Source organism: Amblyomma americanum, chromosome 4 (genome assembly GCF_052857255.1).
Source record: "Amblyomma americanum isolate KBUSLIRL-KWMA chromosome 4, ASM5285725v1, whole genome shotgun sequence".
Lineage (NCBI taxonomy): Eukaryota > Metazoa > Arthropoda > Arachnida > Ixodida > Ixodidae > Amblyomma > Amblyomma americanum.
The window spans coordinates 164,095,967-164,123,806 of record NC_135500.1 but is presented as its reverse complement, the minus strand read 5'-3'; the positions used below and the strand labels follow the sequence as shown (position 1 = coordinate 164,123,806).

Below are 27,840 nucleotides of genomic sequence, written 5' to 3'. Positions count from 1 at the left end.
CTGAAATAGAAAGTCTGTGGCAACAGGGCAACTCTTGCCCCTTAAAAAGGTATTTATTTTTCTTTTATTTTCCAGTTGGCGCGTTTCTCCATCCTCTTTTTAATTATGAGTCTAGCCGCAATGGTACACGGGCTTGACTAGGATGTTTACAAATTAAAACTGACGTTAATTAAGCGAGTCGACAGTAATTCCAACATTGAACATTCTCGCCTCTCTTTTTTTTTTACTTCCTTAACTCTATAAAATGAGTGGCCGTCGCATACGCAGAGAACCATAAGCTGCTGCTGTGGTGAGTGTTTGATCGATCCGGCTGATGTAAACATAATTTGGTGCATGTGACGTCCGTCCTACTTGCTCGTAGTGAATCATACCGAATCTTGTTGCCAAGTGTAGACACCTGACTAATTGGTGGTTTATAACACTCCGAGTCACCTTTCCAGTGCACATAAAACACACGGACAGAGAGGGAGTCTGTGGTTTTATGTGCGCTGGAAAGTTGAGTCATAGCGAATTTTAGGAGTCCTTCATACTGTGACCACACTCACTTGATAGCAACAAATTGAGAAAACAAACTACTGCTCGAAATGTTTTTGTTTGTTTAATAGACATTACCACAGCTGAGGTGTAATTGTACATATAAATACTAGGGCAACATTGCTCTTAAAAGGCAAGATCGCTTATATTGCGCGATACATTCTCTCAGTAGTTCCTGAAAAACGTTGATTGACAATTTTCCACCGTAAGATGCCGATTACAAAACTCTTCGCGCCACTTTTTTGGATTTTATTTGAGCTACACAAACATTTTATTTTCGCTTTTAAGCTTTTCTGATGCAATGCATTTATTTGCCTTTTGCTCACTTTCGGCGCATCACCAGGTAATAAAAATTTTTCATTGCATTTTTAAGATAAATTTATCGACTGGTAGGCTGAAAGTGTTAAATTCAGCTGCAATTCAATCAGCCTAAAATGTACTAAGGCACTCCGTCTCACAAAGTAAGTAACAAACGTAGCCTGCATTTGGCATTTAGAAGAAGATGCTAAAACTTCTTTGTTTAGACCAGTTAAAAGTGAGTGAAAATGTCTTGTGGCGAAAGTCATCGTTCGGATATTACCCTGCACATTCTAAAAATGAGTTGCTTTTTTTTTGTGGAATGATTGACTGATAACATAAAAAGCAGGCGCAATATTTCAGCGAAGAAATGAAATCGAAGACGTTTAATGCATTTTTATTGCTCACTGCATGCATAGAACTAGATCCTTACACCCTGCAATATTTTCCAAAAGCGTACAGGGCCAATAGCACGACTCTTGTTTACGCGTGCTGTGAAATGACTTCACTTTTTTGTACTCACATGAACTATCGGGGGTGTAGTGTAAGAAAGGGCGTTCATCCTTCTCAGCTGATGTATTCGGTGGAGTTTCAGTTGAATAATCGGCATTTTATCCTTTCTCTCTTTCTTTATGCGGGTCATAAAAATGAGCTTTAAATTATGTTTCTGACTGAGACATTGACAGCTTGATTTCAGATGCAAAACACACCATTTCTCGTACGTCAACCTAACGCTGTTTCATTTGACCGCTCTACTTGGTGCCTGCTGGCCTCATGCCAACGAGAAGTGAGATAGGCAGGGAGCTTTGGAGACAACATTTGTTTGCTGCTGGTGCCCATATCTTCGAGTAATTTGCAACATGTTTCCCTGAGCCTTACTAAGACACTAACTGCTTTGTTTTTATAAATTCCGGAGTTGGGTTTCCTTCTGCACTCTAAAAAAATTGAAAAGAATCTGCTCCCAAGTGCACATTCATTTTCATTATTTGCGCCAGCTTGTTTATGCATTGCATAGATGAATTCTATAGATCGTGCTCTGTGCTCTGTATGCAAAACAATAAATATTTTTTTCGTGTGCCCTCAGAAGGGCGCGACATGCGTTTTTACAAACACAACAAAAGTGGAAAAAAATCCTAGGGTAACGAACTTTGAGAAGACATCAAAGGAAGTGACTAGGAGAGTTGTGGAGATCCCAGAAATACTGGTAGTTTAATAACGTCCTCGAGGGTTCTCCGATGCCCGCATAAGACTCAAAGTGGAGGCCATATCTAATGATTGAGAGCTTAGTTTTGAGCAGCTTAGTTTTGAGTAACGTCGGATAAAAGGGCAAAGTGCGTATTAGAAATAAAAGAAGATTCGCCAATTCTTGTAACTTTTCTTTTCTTTTTAAACTAATATTTGCAGAACGTTTTCTTTGAAGCTGCATCAACGCAAAACAGAAACAAGCGGAAACAGTATGAAGCGTTGCTCCTAAGTTCAGTCTCTTTTTTTTTTCCTCAGACGTCCTAAGCTTCAGGGTGCACACAGAAGTACGGGGCGAACAATCTTTCCCGCTGCCGGCAAAAACTTTCCAGTTCCCGCCAATCGCGGAGCCGGGGTTGAGATGATCGGCGTCTCTCCACCGCGCTGGCCCGGACATAAAAGATGTGATGGACGACCCGTTTTTCTCCAACCCTTACTTTTTTCCCCTCCGCTCTCTACCTTTCCCTGCTCTCTTCCTTTGTGGAAACGTCGGTTTGTTTTTATTACCTTGTTTGTTTTGATGAGCGACTTCGTCTTCGTCGGTCGCTCGAAACTGCAACTATTGTCCCGCGTTTCTCTTCTTTCTGCCATCGTTGCTGTGTTGTCATACGTCATGCCCTACCCGTGTGTTCATACCAAGGCAGTCCCTGCTGCGTACTTCTGTCTCCCGAATCATTATACCAGTGTGGACACGGATGTCGCTCCGGGAGCAGCAGTGCCTTCAACGGAGGCCTTCGGCGAAGGATACCAAGTGGGAAAAAAAGGGGACCTTCACCACGTCTGGGCGCAGCTAGCGAGCTTAGGACAGGGGAAGGAAATGAGTGGAAAAGGGGGAAGAATTTTTTGGGGCGGGGGGAAACGAGGAGGGGGAGATAGAGGGGACGGCGTTAGAAGGGTCCCAGTCTGTATCGACCACCAGAGCGTCCTCCATTGTTTGGTGCTAACGCTGCCCGCGCCGGCCGCTCGCGGGCCTTCATCCGCAGCGCGCGTTATCTCGTCTCGAATGTTGTAAACACTCTTCTTCGGTGGCCTAGCGCCTGGCGGACCGGCGCAGAATTAAAGGGATGTACAATGCAAAGAAAAAAAAGACATGACGGAGCACTTGGCGCTACAAAACACGCAGGAATGGAAGTGCAAAGGCGCGTACAAACACGGGCGCTTAAAAGATGAGGTTAACTGCAGCTCATGATGAAGAGTGGAGAGGGAAAGCGGCCGCACTTTGGGGGAGAATCGATAATGACGCCGGCTGTGTAGCGTACCCGCGAGATCCTGCGAATTAAATGCGTGGAACACAGAATATGCAGTTATAAGAAGGGCTGCAACAAAATACGCGCGCTGACAGGATTGCAGGAAGGGAGAGAACCCAGCTATATACGTGTAAGAAGTGCTTGGCTGCCCGAGCGGCATGAGCAAACAGTGAACCCTTAAACACGTGGCGCTTGTGCCGCTGATTTGGCTGCTTTGTATGTGGTGTTCGCTATGTTGCGGCATTGTGCGTTAATTTCTTGCTTACTGATTCTCTTTGTCGCTTGAAAAGCGGCCGCGAACGGGACGGGAGACGGAGGAGGAAGACCGTGCTGCGAAGCGCGCCCACCAGCGCTGTCGGCGCGCCTCGGTAATTGGAAACCAATAGGCAGCCGCTAAGAGTGTTTACGATAACGGAGGAAACATCAATATGCACACGAACCAATGTCGGATGCAATTTTCTGCTCTTCGTGGCTGCTACAATCCTTGCCAAAGTTTGCCGAGCGCGAAAAGCACGCTGCGGGTTTTGGGCTTACGCTATTTGTTTTGTTTGACACTTAGCTTCGTGCCTTATTTTTTCTTTACACGTCAAAAATTTAGTGAGGACAACGCTGGGGAAAAAAATGTACTGGCGACAAAACTGCGCATTACGTCAGCATGAGGTTGTTTAAGTAGCTATCAGGACAGTTTAGGCGTGAATCAAGCGTTCGATTCATTAACCGCGCTGTCGGCACCCCAAAACAAAATAAAATAATGTTTACTCTGGACATATTGGGAAGAAATCTTTGTCATCGGCATGAAAGTGGCCCGCACTGTCGCGTTGGTGGATCGAGTAAAACTTGATGGACTACAGTGGTTGGTTCCTCCGATACTCAGAATGAGCATGGTTGAATTGAAGGGTAACTGAAGTAAAACAGCAAGCGATGTCACTTCGCTTTTGAGCGTGCGAATTCATGAACGAGAAAACTTTTGCAGCGTAAATATACAGGTGCATACAAATGTTCCAAGAGGACAGGGAGATCTAAACGGATGTTCCAAATAAAGGCATGTACCTCTGTGAATGAACGTCCATCGTCTAAAGAGGTGATGGTAAATATAATCACCAGTACCACCACCGCGACCATCCACATTTTCTCTCCTTCGCTGCCCCCTTTTTATTCAAGAATAGAAGAGTGAATAAACAAAAATATCGGGTGGAATCAGCGAAGGGGTAGGATAGGAGTAAAGTGAGGTCTGTGATGCTTCCAGGATCAAAGTCTAAGAAACTTCACAGCTTCTTCGACCTGCTCCGGGTTTGGGGCCCGACCTTCCCCTTTTACCCTCTTGTTTTTTTTTTACCACTTGTTCAGAAGGCCTCACTCCTTGGCTGTGAGAAGACGGTTGTATTACACGGGCACATATGACAAATTTTCTTTAGCGAGTACTTGAATACGGCAGTTCTGTCTTCTCGTTGGCTAAAAGGAATTCACGTTTTTGCCTAGGAATGACGCCATAATTTCTATCTGTTGCGGAAAATACGACCTGAACAACAATTACTACTACTTCTACTTCTACAGCTAATTATGATACTACTATTAAAACTAGTTCTACAACAATTGCTACTACCACAACCACTACTTCTGCTGTAGCTACTACCGCCACAGCATTCGTTTACTGCTACTATTGCGACTGCCCCCCCCCCCCCCAATTTTGCTCCTGCTACTAACTTGACTACTTCTACAACCACTACTACTACTACTACTTATTTTGCTACTGCCCGTCCCTCCACCTATTCTGCTACTGCTAACACCATCACTAATGCTACTACTATCGCTAATGTTTCTACTTTGACAACTGCTTCTACCGCCACTACTACCGCCACTACTTTTCCGTACGTAATGAACTAAAAGGACAAGACATAGCAATATCTGATGACTACTCATCCGCCACCCGACATGCTCTAAGTAAACTGATAGCCTTTGCAAAGAATTTGCCTGCAACAACCCTCTTTCATCTGCGCCACAACAAATTATCGGTGAACAACAAACTGTACATGTACGTCCACGTGAACGGGAGCGTGATAGAGTGGGCCTCACAAACATTACATGACGATGCGCAACAGTGCACTTCATCCCTTGGCAGTGCGTAGCGAGAAACGAGGGGCAGTGGTAGTCGTTCGTCCCCCGTAGCAGTCCTGTTCACTAACATTCCAAGCATTAAAAACAAATAAGACTCGTTCACCTCTGCAATAGACACCTGTAACACAGATATCATTGTGCTTACTGAAAATTGGCTGCATGCGCATGTTCGTGACCACGAAATTTTCTTAACCTCTCATCACTTCTCTGTTTATCGCTGCGACCGTGCGATAAAAGAAGGTGGCGGTGTTCTTCTGGCTATTAACAAACACTTGCACTCTCAGCATATTAGTACTACTACTAACCTGGAGTTAGGATGCACATTATTAAAATAAATTTCGAAAAAATTATAATTGGCGCATGCTATCGTTCTCCTACTAACTGTGCCTCCTTTGTTGACGAATTTCAAGATGCGATCAACATCGTCATTTCAGCCATCTTTTCTTGCCCCTGTTTTTGCTTGGCGATTTCAACATTCCAAACATCGCATGGAATAACGAAGCCATTATAATACACCCTTTTTTCACGTTAGCAAAATATTTTCTCGCCTTGTGTGCATTATTATCTCTCAGTCAACTCATAACACAGCCTACCAGAACCACACCACATGCTGCTAGTACTCTTGACCTGCTGCTAACAACTCGGCCTGAATTTATTTCCAACTATATTTACCTCCCATGAGCAACCATTTTCTTATTAACTTTAACATTAATGTTTCATGGCCAAAAATCAGAAAGAAAACCAAGACCATTCGGGACTAAAAGAAAGCAGATTGTGAATTCATTAACAAAGAGCTGTGTATATTTCTTCATACTATCCTCACAGATTTCGACGTACGCAGTCTGCAAGAGAACTGGGAAATGTTAATTGCTAAGACCAGTGAATTAGCAGGAAAGTGTATCCCTACATACACTCTTTCCTCTAACGGTCACGCTCCCTGGTACAACACTCACACCAAGTGCTTATCTAACAGAAAAAAAACGTTTATACACATCAGCTAAAATATCTGCTAACAGTGCAAAATGTGCAGCATACGAACGCGCATCTATAAATTACATCACAACCCTTAAGGATGCAAAATATAAATTTTTAAGAAACGCATAGTCATCTATTCTATCTACTGACCCGAAAAAGTTTTGGCGCATCATTAACCCAAAGCATGACGACATAGTAACCGCTGTTGATGACGATGAAAACTTCATCCCGCCTGCCGATTCTGCTTCCATCTTTAATCAGGTTCTTACACGCAACTTTTCGAAACACATCCATGCCACTCATTCAACTACACATTCTTAAGACTTTGCTGTAATTTACCCTTTATCCATTGAACCAGTCGGCGTAGAAAAAGTAATCAGGTCACTGAAACTTTCATCTGCTCCTGGCTGTGACCTAATTAATCCAAAGATTCTGAAGAACACTAACTCATATTGTTTCGTTATACTTTTAAAGATATTCTAGCAATCACTTGACAAAGGTTCACTGCCTGCTGAATGGAAGGTTTGGAAGGTGATTCCACTCAAATCAGGTACGAAACATTGCCCACTTAACTATCGGCCCATTTCTTTAACCAGTACAGCATGGAAAGTTTTTGGACACATTCTGTTTTCTCAGCTTGCCAACTTTTTAGAAGCGAACTCATTTTTCTCACAATTTCAGCACGGCTTTCGCAAGAAATACTAATGTGTAGCCCAACCAGTATCATTCACGCATAAACTGCACCTAATACTTGATTACTCCTCAGTAGCTGACTTAATATTTTTAGATTTTTCTAAAGCATTTGATGAGGTGTGTCACAGTTTATTAATATACATGAACTGCATCAGCTAAAACTTGATACCAAAATTCTGTACTGGCTTGAGGTTTTCCTGACTAACCGCTCACAGTTTGTCTCAGTTAATGACGTAACCTCGAAGCAATGTCCAGTTCACTCGAGTGTACCAGAAGGCTCTGTGCTTGGGCTTCTTTTTTTCTCATTTACATTAACGACTAACTTTCCTGCATCTCTTCGCACATTCCCTTATTTGCTGACGACTGTGTAATTTTCATCGAAAGAACTTGTTATGACGACATAACCAGGCTCCAATCAGACCTTAACGCTGTTTCTGCATGGTGTAAATTATGGTTAGTGGAATTGAATCTTAAGAAGTGTAAATTTATGTGGCTGTCCAGAAATGCTAACTACCTTCCTGTGTATTCTCTTAATAACGTACTGTTAGATCCGGTAACTACTTACAAGTATCTCGGCCTTCACATCAGCTTTGATCTAACTTGGAACGCACACATCGCGCATGTACCAGCCAGTGCTCACCGAATGCTTGGATACTTATGACGCAACTTTTGCTAAGCACCTTCCTCTTTAAAATTACTCGTCTATAAAACTCTGACACGGCCCAAGCTCGAGTACGCCGCGTCAATTTGGGATCCAGGTCAAACAAATCTGACACAGGCATTGGAAATGATTTAGAATAATTCTACTGGCTTCATGTTGTCTAACTATACTAGAGCAGGAAGTATCAGTGCCATGAAATCTAGCCTTAACTTATCATCCTTGTCATCACGTAACAAAATTTTTCGTCTGTGCCTTTTTCAAAAATTTTTCTTTCACCCGCAGTTTCGTACCGAACTTATCTCACCACCACACTACGTATCGCCAAGACTAGACCACATTCATAAGGCTGGCATTCCTTTCTGCAGATCAAAAACTTATTTTCAGTCATTCGTACCACGCACATCGAATGAGTGGAATCACCTTCCTTCTACGACGGCCATCATCACCGATCATCAATTATTCAAGAACGTTCTGGCTAACGTTGTATAACTAGGATGTATTTTATATTGTGTTATATTTTTTTTCCTGAACGCCTTAGCTAACAATGTACATGTAGGAGTCATGTTTGTACCTTGTCTGTTTCATTAACTCCAGTCCGTTAAACTGATTTCACTTTTTTTTGTAAGCACTCCCCTCTATAATGCGGTTGTGGCCCTGAGGGTCTCTTAAATAATTGAATAACTAACTAACTAACTAACTAACTAACTAACTAACTAACTAACTAACTAACTAACTAACTAACTAACTAACTAACTAACTAACTAACTAACTAACTAACTAACTAACTAACTAACTAACTAACTAACTAACTAACTAACTAACTAACTAACTAACTAACTAACTAAATAAATAAAAATTACTACGTTGTACGGATGAAAAACTTCCCTAATCGCGCTATCGAAGTCGTGGTTCTGGCCAGATTCGTAAAGCCAGTCGTGCAAGTGATGAGAAAAGTTCGCAGAACACGTAAGCCTTGAAATACCGAAAATTTTCCGCTGCTTGGAGGCGCGGCTTGGCATTGTGGGGTGCGGCGTGCGCCTCGCACAGTGACGAGCAAAGCATGTCCGTCACTTCGGGACTGAAAAGTCATACTGCGAAGTTATCAGTTACACGTACTGTTTGATTTTGGTGTTAGTAAAATTTTTTGAGGCGCCTGTATATATTGCTGTGTAGAAGCCGTTCGTGAGGCTGGTCGCCGCCCATAATTTCAGTTGTGGCGGTAGCCAATGAACTTATAGCTGAGATGTCGGTCAATAATTGCCAAATTTCTTGAACACGAAAATAGTACCGACAGCTCTCAGTACCCAGGAGTGGATGCGCAGAGGTTTCTATCGTAAAGTGGACTTGTAATCATCTCCTGTTTTCTTTGTGGTTTTCGGTTACTTATAATCATTTGTTGCGTTGAAATGGTGTCCGGCTTACATGATCTTATCTACGCACTAAAAGCTTTGTAAGCAAATTCGCAGGCCTTTGGAATCGTTTCCTACGATGTAGTGCAATAAACGGTAATGAACGAAAAAATTTCTTGACTTAAATAGAAACTGTGCCGCAAAAAGTCAAGTCTCATCGGGCACTATATTCTACATCCTTGGCGTCTATAAAAGTAGTTTCCTTTCACTTGGGAACCAACTTTCCGAGTCTTTCCTTCTTTTTTTTCAGAATGCTTTGGGCTTTCGTTATCCTTGAGTTTAAGACCGCGCCAACTGCAAAGTATAGTCTGTTACTTTGCAACAAAGGCACTAAATTACTTCTATCCGCCGCTTTAACGTTTACTTTCCGTGGTTTTGTGAGGCGTGACACTCTGCTGTGACAGACTGTTTCTGTTTCCATGAACCTCCTTTAGCTATGTACACTCTTGGTCCTATAAGTGGCCGAGTTGGGTGAACAAGTTACGATTTACTGACCTTAGAGTTCTTCTAACCCAGTATCACTGCGTAGAGGTTTTACCCAACAGTCCTGTGTAGTCTCATGATCAGCGGATAAAGTTAAAGGCCCATACAAGAGATACAACCTGGATAGAATTATAGTTCTTCAGCAATCGACCGCGATTAATAATAATAATTGGATTTGGGGAAAGTAAATGGCGCAGTATCTGTCTCATATATCGTTGGACACCTGAACCGCGCCGTAAGGGAAGGGATAAAGGAGGGAGTGAAAGAAGAAAGGAAGAAGAGGTGCCGTAGTGGAGGGCTCCGGAATAATTTCGACCACCTGGGGATCTCTAACGTGCACTGTCATCGCACAGCACACGGGCGCCTTAGCGTTTTTCCTCCAACGCTAAGGCGCCCGTGTGCTGTGCGATGTCAGTGCACGTTAAAGATCCCCAGGTGGTCGAAATTATTCTGGAGCCTTCCACTACGGCACCTCCTCTTAAAATCTAAGATTAGAACGTCTCGCAGGTAGGAAAGGAAAAGGTGTGAGCTTTGATTTCTGATGTTTTCATTCAAACATAATGGCGGAAGATACGCATTTTTATTCGAACATGCGTTCTCATCGAAGGAGTTAAGGTTCGTCTTGTGTTCCTACGCTCAGTACCATGCCGAATAGATTCTAGGAGTTCTTGAAACAAGAACGCCAGAAGAGCTACGGCAAGCAGGTTTCCATTTGGCCCGTGGGTCAGTCTTACAAAGCGAACCGCTTATGCCTTGATTTTTTTTTTCTGAAGAAGCTTATTGCTCATATTTCCCGCACGCTAGGAACGCCCATTGTTTGCGTTTAAAAAAAATTGCCTTAATGCATCCTGTAGAAACAGCCCACTCTTACTCGTGCACTGTGTGGTCTGTTGGGCGAAGGTATGCGTCGGCATCGTTTGGTCGTGGGGTACTTCTTACTGATTGGATGGATGAGTACTCCAGATTACTTCACTCAATACGCTTTTATGACGGATGGCTCGTTCCCGGCCGAGGCCATGGCGCGGAGAGGCGGGCTCAGACACACCCGGCGCGCATCAGGGAATTGAACAATGGACCCCGTGCAATCTCGTTGCGTGGCGTGGCATGCTCGCACCGCTCCACCTAGAATGTGCGGGCGCCTGCGAAGTGGCTCTGGCTTCTGTCAGCATGAGGGAACGGTTTGTTTACCACAACTTAGACGGCGACTAAATTTAATTATTTAGCTGCGCTTTGCTGAAAACGCCCCCCCCCCCCCCCCCCCTCAACCCCCTCTCTGGTTTGTGCCCAAATGCGCGAACCGACTAAAAAAAAGCTTGGGTTAACACGCTTTTGTATTTGTTGCCCTATATCGAACTTAGAGGGTAAAATTAATCGGCTCATCAAACGCCTTAAAGTTTCTAATTTTGTGTTCCTTTTTCTTTCAGCCAGTTTTTTAGTTAAATTATGTATTTGCATGTTATTCTTTGCTGGATCAAAGGTGCGCTTGTGTGCTGACTTTTCACCGCGAATCAGAGCGTGCTGCTTTCACCTGCACCTGTGCCGAAGAATTTTTGGCGGTGTTAATTAGGCCAGCGAAAATGCACAAAATTTTAAACCGCTAAACAACGCTCTTTGGGCGCACCAAACAGAGTCATCTTAATTTTGCTGACTATCAATTCTAAATGTGATTGCGCAGCCGTTTCACGTAGGAAAACAAGATGTAGCAAGGCAGCTGTCTTGTCCAGCGTTTGTTTGAACAAAAATATCACTGGGAGAATCATGTGCTACGCTTGCAGGTTTCAAATATGGCGCGATTCGCTCACTTTTAGTACTGTCTTAAATTGCACGCCGCTTTCAGTTACAGCCCTTGAGAGGTTCATAAATACGTAAGACAGTGACCCCGCAAAGTCGTCGTGAAAGAAATATTATACAGGAAGGTCAGAGCTAAAATTGCAACTAAGAGAATTCCTGACGAAAACAAGCCATTAGCTAAGCTTAGGTTAGCTTTTTGAGGAGCACCAGCGCACATCAAATTATAATGAAATCCGCGAAACGCGAAGCTTTGCGCTTCCTTTCACGAACTATTACTTTTTAAACTCGTGCCCTTGCTCTGCCAAAAGTTGCTTTTGATAGGGGATGATTTTATTACGGAGGCATACCTACATGGATTTTCATGTGATGTCGCAGTTGTTTATTTTCATTTACTCGATTTTCTTTTCTATCTCGTTCAGTCTATCTCTCTCATTCTTACTCTCCCTCTTTGTTTTTCTTTCCTTCTTTATTTTTCCCGTTTGTCTTCTTTCTTCACATTATTTCTTTTTTGCATCCCTTTTTCTATTTATTTGTATCTCCCTGTATATTTTTTAATCTTTCATTCCTTTCTTCCGACGTGAATGCTGTGAGCTCCATGAATTTGCGGTGGCTTCCGCTTATTCCTTTGTACTGAATGCCTGGGCGGAAATTTCGAAAGGCAGATTAAGTAGCGAAATTTCAGAGGGACGCCAAAAAGCTGTTTTGTTCACGGTTCGCACGCATTAAAGGGTTCTTCACGCGTACGTTTAGCTTCTGCCTGTCCAACGAGCGCCCGCTGACCACGAACGACATCGAACAGATATCCTGGCTAATGGCGAGCGTAGCTTGTGGCAAAAACAATCGCGAGTCAGAACTGGAACTCAGATTGTGCTGTTGCGAGAAAGTGCTGCATTTTTTTTTTGCTTTAAGACGAGGGAGACAAAAAGAACAGCAGGAAAGACAAGACGTTGGGCTTGTCAAATTCAATCAGCTACGCAGTATATTTGGACGGTTATTGGAGAAACCAAGGACATACCTTTGCTGGCCGTGCCTGTTCAAGCTAAGTAGAATACATTAGGTGGCAAACTGCCTACATATATTACGGCTATGAAAACAGCGTGAAGGCAAGATAACGGGGGAAAGCAGCTCTTGACTTTCTTCCTGCCGTCTGTGGTTGTTTCCGTTTCGCACAGTTCTCTTAGGGTAGTACTAGTGCTAGGAGAGCTCAGAACGAACATCATAGAACACTAGAATAAGGAATTGTGGAATAAGTCGTCACATGAAAAGACATCATGTGCAGTAGAGAATTTAGAGTCGCCATCAAAAGTTTGCGCGAGGCGATTTCTTGGAAAAACATTTATTGTAGCTCCATCCCGCTACGCAGTCGCCAGATATTGTTACCAGAGGAAGGAGAATGCAAGCGCCTAGTATTTTCATAGATTTTAAGCAATTGACTTGCGTGACTGTGCAGGAATCTTTTTTTTTCTGCACACCCACGTCACGTCGTAAGCTTCTGATGATAGTACATTGTGTTGCATACTCAGAAGGCCGAAATCAAGAAACTGGGTTTTCAAACAATACTATTTATCGAAAGGCCACTTAAGGTAAGGACGGAACACGTGCCCGAAGATAATTTAAATGCAAAACACTATTAAAATGAAAAACACTATGAACAACGCAAAGCGAAAAGACCTTCAGAGAGTCCCTTTGCGTTCCATTATCCGATACTCCTCCATCAAGTGGTACAAAGCATTAAATGCAGTAAAACAGAGCTGACCATTTCTTTAAGTCTATTCGCTGAGGTAGCAAGCAATCCTACTGTTCATTAAGTCTCAGCTGGTACTGCCTAGCATTGCTGACTTACTTTTCTTTGCCTCTTGCTTTCATTAGACAGTCTAGGATGTTTGTGCCATAGCATTTGTATGTTTTATTTGATCTGGTTACAGAAAACGTACGGTTAAACTTTCAAAGCAATGTCGAGATCAATATTCTTCTGGCGCGAAGATTAAAAGAAAGAAAAAACGCCAAAATAAAAAGCTAACTTCTTTACTTTCCCACCGTCTGTGTATCATTGGTTCTGTTGCATTCGTGATTGGCTTGCCTGCAGAAATGGAGGTGGAACCCAGAATAATAGCTCTAAAAGAAAGACATGCACTGCTTCCCAAATAGATGTGCAGGCAAATGAGAGGCTTAGATTTGTCGTGGTCCGGTACGCAAATTGTATCGGGTCCTGACGTTTGCGCTCGCCAGAGCATTTTTAATTGCATAGTAAAGGTCGAGCTGCTTCCTATTCTTTGTTTTTGGTTTATTGGAGGTTTAGAGGTCCTCTTGGATGTTTTTCGCATGCACGGGAGTAGGTAGACAACTTATTTTTGTTCCACTCTTGCCTGCTTTCTTTCATCGATACTGCTCAGGCCAGTATACGCGCTACTCATGCTTCAATAGCCAATCTTTTTTGCCTAGGCTATAACCCGCCGGCTTTGGCCGTATGTATATTGTTTTGTTTCCAGCTTGAAATGAAATAGAGCAAGAACTTTGTGCAAAAAAAGTGCTTGAAGAAACTTGCTCCGAAAACAATCATCTGCACAGAACTGTGCTCGTAGCATTCAACACTACTGCCAAACATATTTCGCTTTAATGCAGAAGTGGCCAGTTTTTCTCATTATATTGGTTTGCGAAGGAAGACTTCAATTTACGGCAGCTGCCTTTCACCGAATTTCAAAGGTTGGAACTTGACTGTTGAATATACGCGCATTGTTTGCGCAAAGTGATTGCATTTTATGATCCGTCTTATTTGTGAGATACTGACGACTGCGCGGAGTGCCCCATAAGGTACCTGGAATTTGTTTCATAATTTTGCGAGCATAAGTAGGCCATGGAGTTTAAAAATTCGAGATGTCACTTTCTTACGGCTTATTAATACAGATCCGCCCATTTCAAGAAGACGTTCCTCAAGGTGAAGCTGGCGCAGAACTATTGGCTTAGCATTTGAGATTTTCCTGAATGCTCTATGTGTTAGAATACTGATAATTTCGAAAATTATGGCGATGTGACTGGTTCCTTTGAGGCTTCCTAACTGAAACCAGAATGACGAAGCGCTGGTTGTGCCTCAGATGACCAGCAATGGTAAGCGCAGTTTGCGATTGGAGACCGTAGGAGTATTAAAAAATTCGCGTGTTGAGAGATAGAGAGAAACAGAAGGACGAAAAGGCAGGGAGGTTAACCAGGCGATGCCTAGTAGGCCACCCTACACGTAGGGAGGAGAACTAAGGAAGAAAAAGTAAACAAAGAGCGGCAATGAAATGAGTTTATCGCGTTCCGATCGACCACCATGACAAGGGGACAGAGTGCGCAAACTAAAAGCTTAAAGTTTATAGTCAGGAACTGATCCACGAATCCTTTAAGAACTTCAGGAGCGCCTTCACGACTGTCCTTTGTGATGAAGGTTTTGTCCAAGGCCCCAGAATCTTGCTTTATGAAAGAGGACGAAAGACTCTTTAGCCCGAGCTACTGGTCAGTGAAGGCGATGAATGCACCGTATCGTTCTGTTTTTGCATGTGTATTACAACTTGAAAATTTTCGGTTTATATTACGTCAATGCAATATCACGTTATTTGTTTTGTGCATTCATGCATAAGAGAGAAAGATACTTTGGGCCAAGCAGGAGGTACCTCAAAACAGAAAAAAAGCATGCAGAACCGAAAAAAAGAGCCAAAAATGAAATGCAAGAATGTTCAAAACACAAAAGAGCGATGAACACGTTTAGACGTCGTCTAAAGCTCACAATAATAATTTTCAATGCCACCATGAAATCACTGAATTGAAAAACACTAATGAGAAGTAAATTCCAGATGCTCACTGTTCGAGAAAAAGAACCGCACTTATAAGAGTTTGCTTTGTCGCAAACAGGAGGTAGCAAAACATTCGTGGTCTTCTCGGGTTCTTCTCACATTATGACAACTTGCGCATTTGGGTACCGTTGTAAGAATGTTTTCCTGAAAGCGTTTCGTATAGCTGCACAAGACGACTAATTTTTTTCAGTGTTTTCGATGTGTGCATTCCGTTTTGTAGAATTAAAGTAGACAAGGCACCTTTCCTGCCATATTTTTAGAATGCAGAACACGGCTTTTCTCTAACTCGTTCCAGTTCCAAATATTGTTTTTTAGAATTTGAGTCCCTTAGTTGAGGCGCATATTCTAATTTAGATATCAATAACTAATTGCAAAGAAATATTTTACACGTAAAAGCACGTGCTTAACTTCATCTTTATGAACTGGAATTTTCGTAGCCCTGCATTAATTCTGTCTCAAGTGTGTACTTGTATGAATTCTTGGTAATAATAACACTAAGGTTTTTCATTGTTAAACTTTTAAGACAGTTTTATTTCCGAGAGCAGAGGAAAGTGCTCTGCCGGATTTCATTTTGTAACGCGTAAAAGCACAGTGTTTTTTTCCTCGTTGAGTGTGATTCCCGATGAGGGCACCAGTCTTCGATTGCTACAAGGCATTTCTGTAACACGTTTTATTCCTTTCGAGACAATATTTCCTCGAAAACAACAAATTTATCCGCTTATTCTTGCATAGATACGTACCACCAAACACAGAAACTAAGCCATTCATATAAATTGAGAATATTAATGACCCTAACATACTGACCACAGTGGCGCATGATGTATCGTAACAGGCACTAGAACTACAATTTCTTGCCGTAACAAACCGTGCTCTATTTTAAGATATGCATATACTTATTTTATAATAACGAAAGAAAGTAGAATTATTTTCACATTTTATAACAAATTTATACGGGAAACCTTATCAATAGCCTCACTAGAGTCTAAAAAGAGCACATCTACTAATCCGGATAAATCATGATTTCGCGAAAGTTCAGGTATTGTTTTTGCTGTGTCGCTGTCGATCAGCTCTTCTGAAACCGTCCTGAAACTGCGGTAATAATGTTGAAAGCAGTGGCTTCATGAATTCAGAAGAACGGGCGACTTAAGCCAGCTGGGTTGGCTTGCAGAGTTTAGCGCAAGATGCCTCTACCACGTTCTCTTTATCTTCTGCGTGGTAGGCATCGCCTCTTAATAGGCGTCACAATATGTAGTGATCTTTTGAGATCACCTGAATAAACCCTGCAACAGTATGCTCTAATAGCTTCTGCATCTGCTCGTAATCGGTACAGGGCGGTAATTTCAAACTGCTGATTGGTCATTGTTTTGTCAACAAACACAATACGCTCCCTCTGTCAGTCTACATGTATTTCATCAAACATGAAAGGTTTATAGATACCTAATTTTTGGGTGCGTGTTTCATTCTTTGTTAAGATGCGCAAGGCGTGTAGTATACGTATAGTAATAGTATATGCAATACTATAGGCATTACCACGTGGTAGACGCCTACGACCGCTAAACATGCTCTCATGCTGATTAAGTTTCACCACCCGAATGATGGCTGTGACGCCAAAGTTTCATATAGGTCACGGGAAGCATGAAAAAAAGAACTGTGATATGATCGCTGCTTCGTCGGTTTAAATCACTAAAACACTAAGCTTCCCTGTCTCAATAGCCGGAATGATCACGAATGAAACAGCAGTGATTACATTGCAGTTTTTTCATGTCTGACGTAAGCAACACACAACTTTGACGTTAGAGAGCTGTTGAAATCAGAACCGAAAGAGCAAGACAGAGAAATTCGATTATATTGATTCAGCGGTCGCAGACGAGTAGCCCGTGGTGATTCATGTATAGTAATGTCTTACGCGTCGGTTCAAAAAAGAAAATATGCCACCAAAATTGGGTATCTTTGCTCCTTCAAAGATAACTGACTAGCATTAGCAATAAATCTAGTTAATTGCTCAGCACATTGCTCAGCACAGTGACCAAAGCAGCACAGCGACCAAAGCAGAATTGCTCAGCACAGTGACCAAAGCAGAATAGACCTTGCCGCGGAGGTCAGGTTTTAGACGAAAGACTAGTTAATTAACGGAGGCTCTACCACGCTCAACTATCTTTCTGTCTCTCTTTGTGTTCATTATAATCAATTGGTGCGAATTTTCTTTAATTAAATGACGTTTTCAGTTACGAATAAAATTCTGAATTCCAACTTAGAAACGATTTATTCAGGGTTGAAGTCCGCTGCGCTTGTTGTTTGTGTTAGTGCCTGTCTCAAGGGCAGAGCATTACACTCACATCCACACTTGAATTGAACTCAAATATACATGCGGAAAATAAGTCAAGCAGCCATAAAAATATGTTGAATGCCTTAGCTAGATCCAGTGCAAAAACTTAGAGCATTGAAACTGTTAACTAAATAAATGAGTACTTTAACTGCCTCAGTTCGCTTCTCGGGAAAAGTTTATGGTGCATTGAATTTTTTTTTCATTTCTTAATAACCAAGCTAGATCTCATGAAGATGATCGGGAAATTCCCCGCGCTCCCCTTATTCCAGCTATTCGCCAGGTTTCATTGACAGTATTGCAAACTTTGAGAGACCCACAGTGATGAAAGCAAAGAATGCGAGTACAAGTGCACGCAAAGCCCAGAAAAAATTTCCCTTCATCGTCTCCCGAATTCTACCTGCATCCGTGCCGGTTTTAAAAACAGAAGAGCTAGATATAGTGTTACACAAACCAACTATAACCGCAGATTGCGGTAAATTATGCGGTGAACTCTAAAATTTATCATATCGAGAGTCAAACAGCGAGGACGTAAGGAACTCGCAGATGAATCTCACGTTTCAAGCAGGAAAATAGGAGGAAGAAAGAAATCGAGAAAAATAGGACAATCAAAACAAGCAGTACGCAAAAGGACACATAAGCGGCCGCGATGTGAATAATTGAACTCTCGTTCCTTTCTTTCAGTCGCAGTTTTCTTCTCTTGAATTCAGGCAATGGCTCTAACATGTTAGAATTTTTAAACTTTGCTAACGTGCACCTAGCAACGCATTCATTTCATTACTTCTTTTTGTGCGGATCACCCGTCTCTTATTATTGATTGTAGCCGCATGCTTGCCGCCGACCGCCAATATTTCGGCGCCGGTTTGCCGAACGTGAAAACGTTCGCAGGAGCACTTCACGTTCTAAACGTCTGGCGTTATTATTGTTTAAATTGTCTCTGTGCAGCTCAGAAGAGGGAATGAACGGCGACGCGAAGAATGGCTGACACGTTGGAGGTCGCACCGGGGAGGTCATGCTTCTTTTCAAATGAATTTTCTTGTTCACTTTCGACTTTTTTTCCTCTTCCGTTCTTTCTTTCTGTCAGAGATTTTGTCTCTTCTCTTATTCCTGACCACACTGACGCGGACGTAAAGGAATCCGAAGCCAGGGCTATTTCTATCCCCGCTGCTGCTGCTTTGCTTTGTTCTTCGTTTCGCCGAATTGCCATTCGCTCAAGCGTGCGTGGCGGGCTGCTTGTGTGCAACGTTTACAGTCGTAGATGGAAGACTGTGGCTATTATCGCTTCATGTTCATGCTAGGTTTTTCTTTTTCGTTCTGTCATTCCTCAAACGCTGGCTTTAGGTTCTTGCGTTAATTTTCTTATGTTAGTTTTTTTTTGTTTCATCGCTCCTAACCTGGCACTTCTGATGAATCAAGTACTACATGTGCAGCCCTTTATGGAGTGCGCAGATTAAAATCGGGCTGCTGAAAATAGCACCGAGCAGATCATGCTGGTTTGGCAGCCTGTGTCCTCACGTGGAACTCTTTGTTTTTTTTTTTGTTTCTAAGTTTACTTTGCGTGCAATGCTGAAAAATAAATATGGAAATAAGTTGATCCTTTTAGTTTATAACGAGAATATTGTAATTACATCCACGCTTCCTTTTTCCTGTCATATATTAACGGTGCCTCCAGTACAAGTATCTCCACGGCACCAATTTCTCATTCTAGTTCATACTTTTTCGATATTACGCACAGTACCTTATTGTTTCATTTACGCCTTCTGAGACAGACGGCGCACGCTTTTGACATTTGGGGATGATTGCTGGATCGCCACGAGGCGATCCATTCGGGCAGACCTAATCGAGCTAGGCGTTTCACGCTTTCCAGTTCCCTTAGCACTGCACCGAATTAGGAGGACGAAGCGAGGTGCTTCCTCCCTTTCGTCTGTTTGAATTCCACTCTTCTCGTCTTGGTGTTCGCCACTGTGGCGCACGGACAGCCTTCCTGAGCTTGGTGCTCCTGGCAAATTCCAGACGGGTGCAAGAGAAGTGGCCGAGGAGCGCAAGAATTTATCGACCACTTATTTGCAACCTTCTTCAATTTCTATCGGCACGAAACATCTTCCTCGCTTCTTCTTTCCAATTTTTGGTTTGTTTTCACAGGAGCCGATCTGACGTCGCGAAAGGAGCGGAGTTTCATGCTTACCGCTTTTTTTTCTTCTGATTTGTTGAAGCTGGCAAATTTTCACTTTCTTTTGTTCCGGCGACCTGTCAACGTCAACAGCAGCCGTCGCTTTTCACTGTTTCGTTCAACTTGCGGCTAAATGCATCTGCTATGATGTTTTATTTTCTTGTATAATGTGAGCGTTCATCCAATTCTATTTTGGTTTACTGTGAATTTCAATCACCTCTTTACATTGCAACTTGTTGCGGTGAAGAATGTTGTGCCACTCTTGCATAATTTTTTTCTTGGGCTGAACAGTGCAAGCTGCTGAGTTTTTGTATGCCCTTTAAAATATATTTCTACACTGTTGATTATGGCAATGACAATTTCCCCGCTTACGGAGTCAATGCTTTAGAGTTATCAGAGTTCCCTGAAACTTGCATTTTCAGTGATATTTCTTTCTTTTTTTGTGTGTTTGTTGGTTGTTTCTTTGCGATGCTTGCGGACCCTCTACCTAAAAGCAAGTGGTCAAAACGTGCTTTAGTTCAGCAACAATATTTAGAGTACGCTAAATTTAGGAAAGCTTAATTTTGTTCCCATCTTTCGAAATGCGTGGGCTAATGCTTTCTAAGACAAAATCAGTGTTATTGTTTTCATAAGGTGGCTAGTTTCCTATGTTAACAATTCCTACACTGCTGTTATATATTTCTCATTTTTTTTACTTTTACTTTCATTCGTAGCCTCAGCCGCTTTGGGACGTTAAACCCCATAAAACGAAAACCCCTTTTTTTTTTACTCTTTCGATTCGCTTTTACCATTGTCATAATTTTTAAAAGTGTCTGTCTTCTTTGTATGCCGTGACAAGTGCAATCAAATCTATATGCGCATTATGACTATGTGCCAACGATTCCTCAGCTGTGCACGTCGATGCGTGCGTACATACCAAGTTATACTTGCGTTACGACTAATAGATACTTGGAGAGTGGTCCGCACATTCGCCTTTATTTTCAAATTTTTCTTACATGAAAGGAATTTCTTCGTCTTCGCTTTATTTCATTATTTAAGCCGGTGACAGGTACTCAATCTTTCACAGCGCCCTGGCGCGCCGTTCGTTCTTCGCGCTGGGCGAATTCCTTTCCAGCCATCTGGATTCCACGAGCAAAACGATTTCTCGATAGAAGCGGCCGGCGCGCCGGGGGCCGCGCCTAGATTAGCATGACCTCATGTGCTCCCCGGCTCTCGGAGGCAGTCAGTCAAAGCTCTCTGCATTTTTCCTTTCTTTTCTTCCCTGCTTAGCCGCCTCCGCAATACGTTACTCCTCTCTTTGCTACGCAACTGCGCACAGTTGCTCCTCGCCGCCTCGCGCTTTCTACATTTCCTCTTCTCTTCTTTTCTTCCTCGTTTTGTCTCTCGTGCGCAGCTGCCTGCCGTCCCGTACGACTTTTCTTTGCCCCAAAGACATGCCGTTTAAGCAGCTCCATACATCAACATGGGCCTTATAAAACTGGGTTATGCTAATTTCTCGGCTGATTTTGAATTCAAAGCAAATACGCAGAAAAGCCTCCGCCCAAGCTCGAACGCAACCCCCCTTCGCTATTCTCTCTATCTCTTTTCCTGTTCCTGCCCTGAACGAAGGGGAAGGGGGAGAGGGGGCGCATATTTATATTCTGCAGCTTATGCATATCACAAGGCGCGTTTCTCGATTCAGCTCCTTTTTTTTTTTTAGTCGACGACCCCGTTTGACTTTGAGCCTTTTGTTTACTTGAGCGAGTGGATTTCTACTGCTCATTTATTATGAATAACGCTCGAACGCAGAGATTTCTGCTTAGCTATGGTTCTCGCTAGTCGAGTGTCGTGTGTTTGCGCTTCCGTTCTTATATATACGCATTTCGTCGAGAAAGGCACTTGCGCAGGAAAAAAGTTTGCAGACTACAAGGATACCTGCCTTGGTAGTATACCCTCTTGAGTAAAATATCCTTTGAGAGCACCAGATCGCGAGAAGACTGCGATTCTCGAAATACATAAGCCAGCCATTCAAAATCACAAAAATTGAATGTGTTGACTTAGAATGAACGCCTGTAAAGATTGAAGAATTAAAGAATTCAAGCGCATGAGAGCCCGTTTGGTTTATTACTTATGTGCTACCAGTGACTAGGACATTTCTTTTGTTGCTCTTTATTGACTTTTCTTTCCACCGCCTTTTTCTTCTTTACTTTTGTTTTGGTGGTGTTGGCGAGACTGATCCGTGCCTAAAACAAAAGCTGTTTTGTAGGATCATTTTGACTGCTGCTGATAGAGAGATGTGCTGTTTTCATACAGTTATTTTAAAGAAAAAATGGGGACCTTCTATCTGCAGATAGTTCAGCCCGCAGCGGCAGTTCACAGCACCGTCCTGAAAGCGGAGCTTCCTCGCCCTCCGTAGCTGCACGGCTTATTGGCCGCGGCCTTAGTAGCTTTCCGACGTCTGAAAGAATCTAACCAATAGCCACCTCTCAACTTGTATACGCGTTTGCGACCGACGGAGGAGGATTCGAGCATGAAAAAGTCGCCTGTAAGGGCTCGCTAACTTTCGCGCCTGATTGAGGGTCCTCTGCTGCATTCAGAAGTGTGCTATATGGCTCGGATTTTCATAAAACGACGTAGTGATTGAGCAAATTGATGTGCTCTTCTCGGAAGGTGCTTCAGAGTCGCTTTAAAGGATATTTTTTCTAAACTTTGCTATTAGGCAGACCAGCAGAAATCGAAATATTGGTACAAAGCAGTCGTGTTTGCAAAACGACGGAGTAAATATCCAGGAATAAGAAAAGAATGTGAGGTGTTCTAAAAAGTCTGTACCCAAGCTGAAAACGCAAACATCCTACAACCAGCAAAGATTAGCAACGGAGTTATTAACAGTCTTTTAACCATCTATGAACAGATTCTACTATTACGCTTCTACGAAAAAACAGTTATTATTTAAAGCCAGGCATTATAGCATACTGAAGATATAGGTTACAGATTGTACATATTTGCTATGTAAAGGTACTGGCAGCACTGGGCTGAGGCCATGAGGCAGCGACAGTGTTCAAGTTGCCGGCAGCGCGACGGCAATGCTGTTAGAGCTGCGGTCCATCATGAAGGTATCGTGTTGTCGTTGTAATTATCATGAAGGAGTTAATAGGGCGTACCCACTGTGGGGGGTTGGGGGGGGGGGGAGAAAGATATTTTAATGAGAAGAGAGGAATTAGCCAAGATATAGTCGGATGCATGCATTGGGCTTGCGCTGATCTCCTTCATTACATCTACTATAATTTCCACAATATTTCTGCAGTCTTATGATGTCAAGTCCTAAGTCGTTTACAGTTAAAGAGTTGAAAAATGTTGAGAGTTATTCTGTATTGATTAATAACCTATGTTGTGCTGCAAAAATTTTTACGGGTGTCAGATACTATTTTCGCATAGCCATTGTTACCGAACTTGGTATATAGAGGGTGTTTCACCCAAGACGATCCACAATTTTTAAAATAGAGTTTTTAAGTCAGAAGAGCGCTTCTTTGTCGCCATAGTATTGCGGGCGGTGTATTACATCAGAATAGAGCTAATATGTGCTAACTATCAGGCTGTTTAACAAATATTTGTTAGTTAACTTTATAACTATTTGCTGTTAGGTTCCTTAATTATTAATCGGCGTGTATGCCACCGTAAATGATATCCATATAAGTTAGAGTTTTGAAAACACACCCTCGGCGCTGTGGTCCAACAGATTTCGTATATTACAGTGAAAGCTTTACTGGCGGCGAACTTGCGATTTCGCCGTGGCTGTGCTCCGAGGAGGCACATGACGTCACAAAGCACGCCTCGCCGTGGAGCCAAACCGGTCTGGCCTGGCCAATGGCGGCTGGCGCACTCGGCGCGAAATAGAGACATGCTTCAAGTCTCCGCCAGTGCGGTCGGAGTGCGCCGAAGCCGCCGAACGCGTCGACATTCAAGCGCAGTTGGAGTATAGAGGGTTTCGTTTTGGCCGACGTGACGTCGCCGTGCAGCGCGCGCGAGCGCTTTACACAGGAGTATAAACGCGCCTTAAAAGAGCCTGTGCTTAGCCGCGAACCAACGTATTCGGTGGCGGCAACAATGGGAGCCACTAAAACACCACGCACACTCACTGAATAAAGAAAAAAATGTTGCGAGGCTCGGAATCGATCTAGGGCCTTTGGCGTTTGAGCCCGAGACACTACCACTCCGCCACGATGGCTCAAGTTTTTTAATCATGAAAAAATGCGCATCTAGTGAATGCACTCTTCCGATGAAGAAGTCATCGCGCTTTCGCTACGTATCCTGGCCTAATAGAGCTAGGCCATCAGCAATTTTTTCGACGGGTTACGTAAACTGGAGAGATTCCTTTACCTGCAAGCTTCTCTAAAGCGCATCTATTTGGTGCGGTGTAAACCAAACTTGTTCGGTCACTGCCCCGAGCGTGACTGCTTTTTCGTAATTCTAGAAACTGAAATGGATATTACTTACGGTGGGCTACGCGCATCTCAATACTTAAAGAGCCTAACACTCACAGTTAAAAAGCTGAATATCTTGGTTAAAAATCCAGCTAATCAGCACGTCTTATCTGTATTCTGATGTTCTACAGCCCTGACAATTATATGTCGAGAAAAGAGCTCGTATAACTGAAAAAGCTTATTTTTAAAAATTGTGAAAAATCTTAGGTGAAACCTCATGTATTAATGCACTGCGGCATGCTCATCGGCGCATAGTGTGTAAGGCCCTGCCTTCGTCTCTTTGAAGTGTGGGTAGGCACAGTACTGGCTAAGGCTCGACGGTGCCAATACCATTATCCAGCTTCCATTATTCGGATTCCTGAAAAGGTAATATCACCACACGAGCTTTATTTTATAAAGGTAAAACTTTTCACCTTTACCCAAGGCTACTGGAGCTAAGTATAGCCCTCGATTGTCTTAGTTCTTTCATATCAGAAAACAGGCACACGCGCCTCGCGCATCCAAGCACTCAGCGTGTGGAAAGCAAGGGGCAAATAAAAGAACGAATTCAAACTCTGTGAGCGGGCGATAATATTAGAACGAAGAACAACAGCAGACTCGCCCACGCCCACACTTGCACCTGCACTTGACATGCGTGGACGGCATTTGTTTTAGGCTCGCGTGTTTTCTCCGCCTCAACTCTGACTTTGTTTGTTTCCTTCTTCACTGAATAATTCAGATGTATAGCCGACTTCTTTTTTTTTCTGCCTTCTTTTATAACTCCAGGCAGCTGCACGTCTGGCACGGCGACCATAGAAGCAGAATAATGCATAAACGATATTTTGGCGGTAGCAGATTACATTTCTTTTCCTTTTTTTAAATCTGGCGTTGAGTTCAGAACTACATTTCACCAGCGTTTGGAGATGAAGTTTCTGGGAGGCGGGGATTTCGAAACTTTTAAAGCCTCCTACTCTGACGGAAAACTTAAAAGGTGTGAGGCCAGACTTCTCTACTACTTTTTCTTATTACCTTTCAAGTGCGCTGCTCGCAAAGATATTGTGCTGAATGTTTTAATGCCCGTTTTAATTTACAGGAGTTGGAGTTGCTTAGAAGCATAATCCCTAACTTCACAATCGACAACAGCTGAAAGCATTTATAGAAACGAGAGAGAGGCTAGGACCTTTGTTTTGTAGCGGTAATTTTCCCGTTACCTTCTTTTCTTCTCTACAACTCGCATTCTTTAATTGTGACGTCATCATCGATATGAATTTAAACAATGTAAACTGCACAACAAGGACCACGAAAACGTAAGGAAGGAAAATAATGAGTGGTTAAAAGAATCGTTTCTAAATACGCCTCCTTGATTTTCAACGCAGCTTATGATTTTAGTGTTAGTGTTTGAGATGAGAATTGCTCCTTGGTGAAAAGCTGTTGGTAAACGACGAAAAGATCACACAGGATAACAGAGTTGACATATGTCGACATGAGTGAAATTTCGTAAATTCTACTGAAACGTGGCAAAAACTGAAACAGGACTACTATTTTTTTTAATGGAGCATTTCTTTTTGTACTTTGTACGAAATGACATCTTGCAAGAAGGATTAAGAGAACTTTGAAAATCAAGCTTGCGTGCTTGAGAGCTGCCTGTGCCCTAAAAAACGAGACCCGATTTCGGCGTACAACGGTTTCGTTCGTACCTTTATGGACGTGCTTTTACAGTCGTCACAGACCATCACTCTCTGTGCTGGCTGGTCAATCTACGCGACCCCTGCGGTCGGTTGGCCCGCTGGGCGTTACGCCTCCAAGAGTTTAACTTCAAAGTGTCTTACAAAAGTGGCCGCCAACACGCCGACGCAGATTGCCTCTCGCGGCTGCAGCTCCCGGTTACTACTTCCGATGATGAAAAATTCGATGACTATCTCGCTGCCGTTTCCCAAGAGTTTCCAGATCTTGGCACTTTCCAGATGGAACAACGCAAGGATCAGCACTTGGCGCAGCTTTTTGCAGAAGCCCGTGACCCGACATCCGCAAGCCCTTTCTGCGTTCGCGACGGTTTACTCTACAGAACGAATTACTCGCCTGGAGGTGCGCGCTTTCTCCTCGTCGTTCCGGCTACTCTGTACTCCTATGTTCTGCAGGCAATGCACGATGACGTCACGGCTGGGCACTTGGGGTTTGCCAGGACCCTTAACCGCATCAAAGAACGTTTTTACTGGCCAAAAATGCGTCACATGGTTCAGCGCTACGTGGCCACCTGCGTGCAGTGTCAGCGGTTCAAGCTTCCCACGACTTCTCCGCCTGGACGCCTGCATCCTTTGCCACCTCCAAGCACGCCATATGAACAAGTTGGACTCGATCTGCTCGGCCCGTTTCCCCGCTCGTCCAACGGTAACCGCTGGATTATAGTGTGCGTTGATCACCACACCCGTTACTGTGAGACCGCCGTCCTACCTTGCGCCACCGCTGCTGAGGTCTCGCTCTTCCTTCTTCGTGCTGTCATCCTCCGGCATGGACCTCCTCGAGTTGTTATCAGTGACCGCGGTCGCCAGTTTACGGCAGACGTTGTGGAAGAGCTTCTGCGTCTTAGTTCATGCCATTTTCGCCACTCGACGCCGTACCACCCCCAGACTAATGGACTGGTTGAACGTACCAATCGGACACTCACGACCATGCTGGCCTTGTATGTCGATTCCCGCCATAAGAACTGGGACGACGTGCTTCCCTTCATTACATACGCCTATAACACGTCGAGGCATGAAATAACTGGTTACAGCCCATTCTTCCTTCTTTATGCCCATCCGCCTCGAAGCTCCCTCGACAGCATCTTACCTTTCTCTCTCGACACCGAGCCTTCTATTGCCAACACTCTATGTCGCGCTGAAGAAGCCCGTCGGATTGCCCGGATACGCACCTTGGCATCACAGCATCGCTCTAAGCAGCGTTATGACCGCCGGCGCAAGGATGTCTCCTACCTGCCCGGGGACGTTGTATGGTTGTGGACGCCCCTACGCAAGCGTGGCTTATCAGAAAAGCTGCTATCCCACTATACAGGCCCGTTCATCGTTGTTGCTCGCCTCAATGACCTCAACTATGTCATCTCTCCCCAATCAACGCAAGGACGCCGCTTAAGGACAACCCAGGTCGTGCATGTCGCACGGCTGAAGCCATTCCACTCTCGGGACCCCGATTGATTGACTGGCCCAGAGGGCTTCGTCTGCGAACGGGGAAATGTCACGTGCTGCGCATGGGCTCTGAGGAAAAAGAAGACGTGCGGCGGCTGGAAGTAGAAGAGGAAGTCAAGTATCCTGCCGCCGGCGCACCAGGCTCCTCTCGACCTACCTTGTAAATACTATTTGTAAATAGAACCTGTAACAATATATATATATATATATATATATATATATATATATATATATATATATATATATATATATATATATATATATATATATATATATATATATATATATATATATATATATATATATATATATATATATATATATTCTCGGGGAGGGTCTGAGTGTAAATGAGCATTGTTCAAGGCCAGCGGTGAAACACCAGTGACCCGTCGTTGAAGTCGGAACAATGCCTCTGATAACGGTCGCTTTAGAAAGTACAATAAATACAT

General features: G+C 43.3%; 1 protein-coding gene across 1 annotated transcript in view; it reads left to right on the top strand.

Moving 5' to 3' along the window:
- LOC144128612 (cell adhesion molecule Dscam1-like) overlaps window positions 1–27,840 on the top strand; it is a 452,661-nt gene that overhangs the window by 409,955 nt on the left and 14,866 nt on the right.